Genomic DNA, 10864 nt, shown 5'->3' with positions numbered 1-10864 from the left:
CACTGACCACGCCGCCTAGAAGAGACACGCCACTGACCACGCCGCCTAGAAGAGACACGCCACTGACCACGCCGCCTAGAAGAGACACGCCACTGACCACGCCGCCTAGAAGAGACACGCCACTGACCACGCCGTCTAGAAGAGGACACGCCATGACCACGCCGTCTAGAAGAGACACTCACTGCCACGCCGCCTAGAAAGAGACACGCCACTGACCACGCCGCCTAGGAGACACGTCACTGACGCCACCCCGCCCTAGAAGAGGAATACAGTAAAGGGTGGGAGAGGGGGAAGGGGGGTGAGGAGAGCGGAGCGGTGTGGAGAGGGGGTGGGAGCGGGTGGGTGGACGGGGGCCAGAAAGGGGGGTGGGGGACGGAGGGGGGTGGCGGGGGGGATGGGTAGCGAGGGGGAAGGGTGGGAGAGGGGAGACCACGCGCAGCCGGGGGTAGGACACAGGAACCGGGTGGAGCCGGTTCGGGATAGAAGGAGACACGCCACTGACCACGCCGTCTAGAAGAGACACGCCACTGACCACGCCGTCTAGAAGAGACACGCCACTGACCACGCCGTCTAGAAGAGACATGCCACTGACCACGCCGTCTAGAAGAGACATGCCACTGACCACGCCGTCTAGAAGAGACATGCCATTGACCACTCCGTCTAGAAGAGACATGCCACTCAGAGCTGAAAGCCTCCCTGGCTGGAATGTACTTCGCTGGTTGCTGCAGAGACAGCCTCATGTGAGTGAGAGCACTGTAGTGTTACTTCAGTAGGAGAGACTGAAGAGGCAAACTGAGGGAGAAAGAGGGAGAGCAGAATGGTGGGAGAGTTGTATCACGTTACTCCGCTCACAGACGTCACCTTCCAAGCATGGAGAGAGCATGAAGACATACTTGTTCATGTTAACATTTCAACCCTCTCCCATCTAACCTTCTCACTGTTCAGCTTTGCAACCATGCCCGCCTCTCCGCTACCCTTCTCAGTGCCTATCCATCCCCTTTCCCTCTCATGTTTCTCCCATGAGAGACAAGAAAGCCTTCCCACCAACTCTACACCCACACACTTTAGAGTGGCATTCCTCTCACCATGCCCTTTCCTCAATCTGGGGTGGCTTAATCACACAAGCTGTAGAGAGCAGAGTCAAGTATATACCCCACACAGATTCTACAACCACCAGCTAATTAATTGAAATGCATACTGTATAAAAATCCCAATGCAGCTTCTGCGTATGAATACATTAAGATGTGTCGGTTCCATTGCTTTGTTTTCACATGGGCTCCTGTTTAGTGACCGCATCGCTACGTGAGGAGTCCCGAGGCCAGCACAGAGCACAGGCTGGAAACCCTTTCAACCCGCTGCGTGTGTCTACATTCCAGTCCATTTCAACACACAATGTTGACAAAATACAGTCAACCATGTATGAGTCAGTCAACTAGCTAGTAACAACAGTTGTCTCACAACTGTCAAAACACAGCACCAAACAGAGAAGGGAGCATTGATCATTAACATGAAGAGCGAGGGGGACAACCTGTGCGAGAGTATTGATGACGATGAAGCGGATGGGTCATGCCTCAACGTCTACGTGCAGCGAAGAGCGACCTGATAGGGGACGAGTGCGGTGCGAGACATAGATATTGAAGAGAAAGAAAGATGCGAACTGGCTCTTCGCAAGACCCACACAGGGTCCGTCGAGATCCAAGAGGGGGGACAAGGTGGAAAGATGAAGAGAAAGAGATGGCTCAAGCGAGGAAGGCAGGGTGGGAGAGGGGACAAGGTGGGGATGATGAGAAAAAGATGGCTCAAAGCGAGGAAGGAGTGTGGGGAGAGGGGGACAAGGTGGGCAGAAGAGAGGAGAAGATGGCTCAAGACGAGGAAGGCAGTGTGGGGGAGGGGGACAAGTGTGGAGAGATGAGAGAAAGAGAGATGGCTCAAGACGAGGAAGGCAGGTGGGGGAGAGGGGACAAGGTGGGGAGATGAGAGAAAGAGATGGCTCAAGACGAGGAAGACAGTGTGGGGGAGAGGGGACAAGGTGGGAGATGGGGAAAGAGATGCTCAAGACGAGGAAGGCAGGGTGGAGGAGGGGACAAGGTGGGGAGATGAGGAAGAGATGGCTCAAAGACGAGGAAGGCAGTGTGGGAGAGGGGACCAGGGAAGGGGAAGAGTGTCAGCGGAGAGGCAGAGCGTGGATGACAGGGGACAAGGTGGAGATGAGGGAAAGAGAATGCTAAGACGAGGAAGCAGGTGGATGAGAGGGGACAAGGTGGAGAGATGAGGGAAAGAGATGGCTCAAAGAGAAGGCAGGTGGTGAGAGGGACAAGGTGGAGAGATGAGGGAAAGAGATGGCTTCAAGACGAGGAACAGACTGTGGAGAGGGGGGACAAGGTGGAGAGATTGAGCGAAGAAAGAGATGGCTAAGACGAGGAAGGCAGGTGGCGAAGGAGGGCCAAGGTGGGGATGATGAGGAAAGAAATGGCATGATCATGGACACCAATAGGATGGTGAGATAGGATAAGGGGACAAAGGTGGGGAGTAGAGAAAGAGATGGCTCAAGACGAGGAAGGCAGTGTGGGGGGGCAGGGGGACAAGGTGGAGGAATGAAGAAAGAGATGGCTCAAGAGAGGAGGCTGGTGGGGGAGAGGGGACAAGGTGGGGAGGATGAAGGAAAGAGATGGCTCACAGACGAGGAAGGCAGTGTGGGGAGAGGGCGGGACCAAGGTGGGAACGATGTTGCTGCGACTGAAGCAGATGGCTCCCCAAGACCGAGGAAGGCTGGGTGGGGGAGAGGCGGGACAAGGTGGGGAGGATGCCGGGAAAGAGATGGTGATCGTAGGCCCCCTCGCATTTCCAGAAGGTCACTGGGATTGAGAGGACTGCGCGGGACAATGGGAGATGAGGGAAACTCCCATGCCACCAGAGCAGTTGGCTCAATTGGACATCTCAAAGGATGGGTGGATGAGAGAGCTACGGGGCATACAAAACACAAGGTCTCTCGGCGAGCGATGAGGAAGAGATGCTACAAGACGAGAAGGCAGAGTGGATGAGAGGGGGACAGGTGAGAGATGAGCGGACGATATCTCGACTCAAGACGATTGAAGGCAGATGTGCGGGAGATGAATGTGAGGGGGACAAGGTGGGGAGATGAGGGAAAGAGATGGCTCAAGACGAGGAAGGCAGGGTGGGGGAGAGGGGGACAAGGTGGGGAGATGAGAGAAAGCAGTCAAAGAGCAACAGAACACGTTTTGCAGATGAAGAGGAATGGTAGTACCATTATGAAGCTTGCAGGACGCTAGCTATAAAATAGTAACACGTCATCACAAACAGCTATCTTGACAGATTGGTGCTACTTTTATCTCTTAAAACAGACCCACACAGTGAATATGAATCACTTCACAGCAAAGATCAAAAGGGAGTTGCCAGCCAGGGTTGGTCAATGAGGCCATTAGTCCAAATGACTTCCCATCTCATATACAAAAGGAGACTGAGGAGCACAATAGCACCCCTTTACCCACTGCTTCTGTAATCCAGCTCCTCCAGATATGCACCCAGCTGAGAGCAGAATGGACAGTTCCCTATAGAGCTGGATCACAGAAGATCAGACAGGCATCATACACTAGCACTGCTCTGGGGGTCAGTAGATGCATTGCCACAAGTTGGATCCAGATAGTGAAGTATTTGAAACCTGGCCCCAGTACAGACATAAAGCCGTTTGTTCCAAGTCCTGTCAGACTTTGCAGGAGCTGTTTTACTGGAAGCTCAAGGTGTATTCTAGAGGCGTAATCCACTTGGGTCGAGTACACACACCCAGGTGCTATTAAACACGAGGTCAGTCAAGTTGAAAGGTCAGCAGGTGTCTCCTCTTTCACAACTCCTCGTCTATTCCTTCTCATACTCTTCCTTTGTAAACTCAAAATCCCTGTGCTACAATTCAGCTGCCTGCCTTGCCAGAGCCACACATCCATCCCATCAGCCAACAGTTATGCAAATTAATGGATAGATTACAGATAATGACTTGTCATCACACAATAGCACTGTACTGGCAACAAAGCAGCCCAGAAAAACAGGTTTGAGTAGCGCCTGGGAACAGACTGTGGCAGGTTGATGCTACACATGGGTAGAACTAGTGCACGAGACGAGAACCTCCTATACAATTTATAAAGGGCTTGGGGTACATGGACAAATAATGCTCTAGAATGAAATCCACAATGGGGGGGACGTGGGTTATCAACGTAGTCTAGCACTCACTGTATATTGTCTTTGTGGTACTAGTATCATACAGTTGGTTAAAACCCAAGGCATTCTCTCCAGGTCCACAGAACATTTCAGCTGTTTGGGCTGAGCCCTGTTCAAATATTAATAGGTACCCAGGTTAAAGGCTCTGGTTACCTGGGCGAGCAGATAGGTAAGCCCAAACTGGTCTGATCAGGTTCCCCACCCTGCCCCATGGGTAACAGAAACGGGAACAATCTCATTGGTGGCTCCATCAACAGGAATGAACAATCAAAAGCACTCCGAGCCAATTGGCTTCATGTCCAAGATATTTTATTAGTATCTCTGAATAAAACGACAGCACCTCATCTCTGCACTTTTGTTGCGTCAGGAAGGTCAAATGGCGCAGCGGTCTAAAGGCACTGCATCGCTAGAGGCGTCACTACAGACCCTGGTTCGATACCAACCTGTATCACAACCAACCGTGATTTGGAGTCCCATGTGGTTGCGCACAATTGGCCCAGCATCGTCCAGGGTAGGCTGTTATTGTAAATAAGAATGTTCTTAACTGACTTGCCTAGTTTAATTTTAAAAAATAAAATAAAAATCCACTCGTTTTGTGCACATTTTACACTTTGAATGGGTCTGAAATGCAGTCAAATGAACAATAAAGGAATTGGGTACATCAACTGTGAGGAGCAAATGATTAGTAGCCGAGTTATGCTGGCTGTGGCTGTGCTCACTTGTTAATCCATCCGAGAGCTGGCATCCACAGCAAACCACCACATCACCAAGTCCTAAAATAACAGGTCAATCCCTTGACAGTGGTTCTGCCTACTTCCTGAGGAAAAACAGAAGGGAGCCAATGAGGCAGCAGGTAGAATCAGGACAGAACATAGACAGTGTCTGGAAACATTACTTGCGGTCCTCACCTCTTAAAAGTGGATTGGAGGAGAGGATCCAATGAGACAACCAGTAGAAGACAGGACACGGGCCTAGACAGTGACGTGGGATAAGGCAGGAGGAGCCTTGGGAGGTGTAAGATAAGGACACTAAAATGTAAGGTACTACACTTGGGTGTAGCGCTATTAAGAGTCAAACAGTGACCTAGTAAACCTGAGGGTAAGGGACTTCACTAACCTGGATGTGCAGTACACTTGGCTACTTTTATAGGCCTCTGCACTAGACACTTCCTCAGACCAGATCACAGGACTGAATCCTCTAACCACTACATAACCAGTCTGCTGTAGGCAGAAGATAATCTGTACCAAGTGAGAATAGCTCAATACCAATGAACCAAGTCATTAAGTCAGAAAGAGCGAGATATGGAGAGAGAAACCGTATTCATGAGGCGTCGTAATCTGCATGTTTTTTCTCCCCAATTTCGTGATATCCAAATTGGTAGATACAGTCTCACCCCATCGCTTCAAATCCTGTACGGACTATGGAGAGGCTAAGGTCGAGAGCCATGCGTCCTCCGAAACACGACACTGCCAAGTCGCACTGCTCGCTTAACCCGGAAGCCAGCCGCACCAATGCGTCGGACAAAACACCATACACCTTGCGACCGTGTCAGCATGCATGCGCACGGCCCGCCACAGGTGTCGCTAGAGCGTGATGGCACAAGGACATCCCGGCTGGCCAAAACCTCCCCTAACCTGGAAGGATTGTGCGTCACCTCATGGGTCTCCCGGTCGAGGCTGGCTGCGACACAGCCTGGGATCGAACCCGGATCTGTAGTGACGCCTCAAGCACTGCCTTAGACTGCTGCGGCACTTGGGAGGCCTGCAATCTCAATGTTCATCAAATGTTCAGGCGACTCCTCTTCAAACGTTAACCAGGTGTGTAGTGCCTCAACGCCTGTCGTTTGCTGGCTAAATTGGCCATTAGGCCGGGGCGGAATTGATGAAATGACTCCGTCGATATAGTACATTTCTCAGCCTCAGGCAAACAGGCCTCTAATCACAATGTGACTACAAGGTCTCTCGTGTACAGAATAATTCCCAGCCTCCACACACAGACACACACTTCTCCAGACAACAAACCTATCCTCACGGTGCCCCTGCTGCTTCCACCTTCCAGCAAAATAGACCCAAACACACACTTAACAAATCCAAAACAACACCAAACCAGCAGTAACTTCCATCCTCAACCACGTGATGAACCACTGGAGACTAGACTACCCAGCCAAGACTACATCCATCAGCTGTGTAAAGTGCTGCAGCCTCCGGTTACACTAGGTGGAAACCTGGTTCTAATTGGGAGTTTATCCACCTGCTGAGTCTCCAGATGTTGCTGGGTGGAACTGGGGGCTCTCAGCCACTTGATGAGACTAGAGGGGATGAGAGATGTCAGCCCTGATTAATACATCACGCCTTTCTCATTACAGCTACTTTCACCTCTCCCACAATCTCCCCGCTCACTCTCCCTCAGTCTCCAGCGGTCAGCAGCAATTAAGCAAAATGAGGATAGGAGAGCAGGCCGTTGGTAGCTAAGTCGCTAAATAAAAACTTAAGTTAAAGCAGTGGGAGCAGGATGTGATATCTATTGGCTGCTGCTGTGAAGCTGCATTTTCATAGACTATAAAAAATAAGATTGTATGAGCAGAGTCTTGTTAACAGTTACACAGCTGAATAGAAACAGCATCCTTTTCACTACACAAAAAGGTAGTGCGTTTTGTTCAGAAGAGTTCCAGGTATGCCAGTGTGCTCCAAGAGAAAGTGGTGTGGTTCTCACATTCATGTGGAGATTAATCCAAAGGATACTCTACATCAAATGAACAGGAAAAAGGACTGAAGAAAAAAATAACAATTCAACCTTTTAGGAATCTTAATCTGAGATCAATGTAGCATACATGCAAATGTTTCCATAGCAGGGCAGACTATAGTGCATAAGGGATATATCGAGGGCACTTTGCATCATACGGAAAACCTGGGGGGGGGGGGGGTAGAGAAGTTGGACATGCTGGGCAGATCAGTGCCCTTCCCTCAGGCCCAAAGTCCAGCATCATCATGACTGATCTACTGATTAAAGGGGACATCTCTCCCAGCTCACCAGGCCCACAGGCAAAAAGAAACAGATGTGAGAGATGGGCAGCAGGTTGGAACAGCTAGAGTTGAGACTGTCTCTTATTGCTCTTCCTTTACAATTGACCACCTGTTTCCTCCCCCTCATTCACCCACTGAATCTTCTTCAGTAAGGGTCTTTATTATTCCACTGTGCCCCCCCCCCGCCTTATACACAGGTCGAGGTTACCCTGACTCTAGCACTTAAATCGATAACCACTCTTTATGTGGACAGACCGGTATGAGAGTTGAATGGGCATTGAAAAGATAATTCCACTAAGGTCACAGCAAAACAAACTGAAAAAAAGGTCAGATTCCTCCTTGTTTGTTTGGGGTCCTGGTTTCTCTCAACACTAAAACAAGTCATTATCTTTAGGTAAGTCCCTAAATGACTGGCACACACACACAAAAAAGCAGGTATGTACTACATCAAGACAATGATGATTTGGCTTGTGCTGCATCAAGCTCATATGTGCCCACTGGGTTAAAATCAGAGAAAACTGTGGGAAGCGGCTTTGATTTGACTGCAGATCAGGTCCCATCCATTGGTGTAGGCTGTTTTATCTCCCAAATAAGCAGTCTTCCTGCTACAGTATCAACAAGCAGGGCTGCCACATTAATCGCATAACTGACAATTATGGCCAATAACCATGAACTTTTTCAAGTAGATATACTATTTCCAAGTAGATATAGTTCACCCAATAGCAGTTCCGTACCGGCAAAACTTCTGCTCTGGTGATTACAGAGAACATCACATCATCGTCATAAAAAGCACAGTGACTCTCAGCAAGCCTATTGCAGTAAACAAAAAACTTCAGGTAAATAACTGAAGAACGTTTTTTTACGTGAAGCAGGTAAAGTTGGTAATAATTTATTGTATTCATTAAGTTGTAGCGTTATGATGTACTCCAATAAAACATTTTCTTTTAAATGACAACTGTGGCCATTTTGCATGACAATTAATAGTTACCCAACATTTCTAAATCATCACAACCCTAATCAACAGCATGTAATGGCACGGTATGACAGACCTCACCTTGCCACCTTCTGTCTTCTCCAATTCTAGAAAAGACAATCATAGCAGCACTGAGGCTGCTTCAATTTAGCTCACATGCAATTTATAGGACGTGGTGGTGGTGGAGGAAAACCCTATGGTACAATTGAGTGTTTTGCAGGTCAGGGGGAGAGAGGCTGGAAGAGTGAGTACCGTTTTCAATGATTTGACATTTCTATGTCAGTTGGAAGACAGGGGCGAGCCATTTATCAGTGTGAGCCACTGGGGAGACCTCTATCTCCCTTCAACCCTGTGCTCTTTCTTAATCTCTCCACAAAACACTCAGGGTGCGTTTCTCCCCCAGACTGTACTTGACTTGTATGCAAGTGCCGGGCTGAATAGCGCCGTAGGCACAAACATTAAACGGTGAAATAAAATAAAAAATCTGCATGTCTTGCCAATGCAGCATGGAGATGAATCACCCTGGGTGCATCTCATACACCGCTCCCTCCTTCCCCACCACCCCCATGAGAGAGACAGTAAATTAGCTCCCAAAATACCCAGCTGTCCCGCCAGACACGACAGCATGAGCCTACAGACAGAGGGACTCTATAAGAACACAATCCTGAGACATGGGGCTCTGTTCCAACCACTACTGGTCCACCCTGGCAGAGAGCACATTACAGGCCCATCACTGATAACAGGAATAATTAAAGTAATGAAATACTGAGAGATTGTTATTAAAATGAGAAATCAGACATTTGAAGCCCTGAGCCTCCGAGAACCCTCGAGACCGAGAACTAGAGCAAGGATGCACGTTCAGTAAACCTTCACTAAACTCCACCTGTTGTCAGTAATTAAACTCATTTGGAGCAGTCAGTTAATTGTACTCCACAAAGCCTTGGCGACTGGTAATGATGCATGTGAATTCATTTTCATCAAACAAAGCACAGGCAAACRGTGTGCATTCGGAAAGTATTCAGACATTGACTTTGTCGAAATTTTTACGTTACAGCCTTATTCAAAAAAACAAATAGTTTTTCTCCCTCATCTAGCTAGCTACACACAATACCCCATAATGATTTGCAAAAACAGGTTCAGACAAATGTAGTAAAAAATTAACTGAAATATCACTTTTACATACTTATTCAGACCCTTTACTCTATACTTTCTTGAAGCACCTTTGGCAGCGATTACAGCCTTGATCCTTAAGCTTCACACACCTGTATTTTGGGAGTTTCTGCCGTTCTTCTCTGTACATCCTCTTAAGCTCCGTCAGGTTGGATGGGGAGCGTTGCTTCACAGCCATTTTCTGGTCTCTCCAAARATGTTTGATTGGGGTTCAAGTCCGGGCTCCGACTGGGCCACTAAAGGACATTCAGAGACGTGTCCCGAAGCCACTCCTGTGTTGTCTTGGCTGTGTGCTTAGGGTCGTTGTCCTGTTGGAAGGTGAACATTCACCATAGTCCGATGTCTTGAACACACTGAAGCAGGTTTTCGTCAAGGATCTCTGTACTTTGTTCCGTTCATCTTTCTCTCAAATCCTGACTAGTCTCCCAGTCCCTGCCGCTGAAAAACATCCCCATAGCATGATTTTGCCATCACCACGCTTCACCGTAGGGATGGTGCCAGGTTTCCGCCAGACTAGAGGTCGACCGATTAATTCGGAATGGCCGATTAATTAGTGCCGATTTCAAGTTTTCATAACAATCGGAAATCGGTAATTTTGGACGCCGATTTTGCCAATTTCTTCTTTTTTTCACCTTTATTTAACTAGGCAAGTCAGTTAAAACCTCTTGAAGCTAGGGGGCAGTATTTTTATGTTTGGAAAAATAACGTTCCCAAAGTAAACTGCCTATTTCTCAGGCCCAGATGCTAGAATATGCATATAATTGACAGATTAGGATAGAAAACTCTAAAGTTTCCAAAACTGTCAAAATATTGTCTGTGAGTATAACATAACTGTTTTTGCAGGCGAAAACCTGAGGAAATCCAACCAGGAAGCGCCTCTTATGAAAAGAGGAAGTGCCTCTTGAAAAATCCCTGTTCCATTGCCTGCCTTTCCTCCATTTAACTTCTCTAGGATAGGGGGCAGCATTTTCACGTTTGATGAAAAGCATACCCAAATTCAACTGCCAGCTACTCATCCCCAGAAGATATGCATATTATTAGTAGATTTGGATAGAAAACACTGAAGTTTCTAAAACTGTTTGAATCATGTCTGTGAGTATAACAGAATTTATTTAGCAGGCGAAACCCCGAGGACAAAATATTCAGATTTCTTTTTTTGTTTTGAGGTCACTCCTTTCAATGGATTTTCATTGGGAATCCAGATTTCTAATTGACCTTCTTGCAGTTTCTACCGCTTCCACTGGATGTCAGTCTTGAGAAATTGGTTGAGGGTTTTTCCTTTGTGTAATGAAGTAGCCCTGTTCAGAACGAGAGTCGAGTGAAGTGTACTTTTTATTTGAGGCGCGTAACCAGAAAGCATGCTACAGTTTGTTTTAATCCTGTATTGAACACAGATCATCCAGTCTTCAATTGTATTGATTATTTACGTAAAAAAATACCTAAAGTTGTATTACAAAAGTAGTTTGAA

At 47.8% G+C, this 10864-nt stretch overlaps 1 protein-coding gene across 2 annotated transcripts in view; it reads right to left on the bottom strand.

Annotated features, from left to right (window-relative positions):
- The window catches only part of LOC112071446 (SPRY domain-containing SOCS box protein 4), a 45493-nt gene that overhangs the window by 20183 nt on the left and 14446 nt on the right, over positions 1 to 10864 (bottom strand). Inside the window, exon 2 of one of the 2 annotated variants that reach the window (XM_024138909.2) lies at positions 4950 to 5047. The exons of the other annotated variant lie outside the window; for it this stretch is intronic. The gene's annotated coding sequence lies outside the window, so the exon portion shown is untranslated. The remainder of the gene's footprint in view (positions 1 to 4949; positions 5048 to 10864) is intronic. 2 annotated transcript variants of the gene reach the window in all.

Source organism: Salvelinus sp. IW2-2015, unplaced genomic scaffold, assembly GCF_002910315.2.
Source record: "Salvelinus sp. IW2-2015 unplaced genomic scaffold, ASM291031v2 Un_scaffold1617, whole genome shotgun sequence".
Taxonomy (NCBI): domain Eukaryota; kingdom Metazoa; phylum Chordata; class Actinopteri; order Salmoniformes; family Salmonidae; genus Salvelinus; species Salvelinus sp. IW2-2015.
The sequence above is the reverse complement of the archived record's forward strand: the minus strand, read 5'-3'. Positions and strand labels throughout refer to the sequence as shown.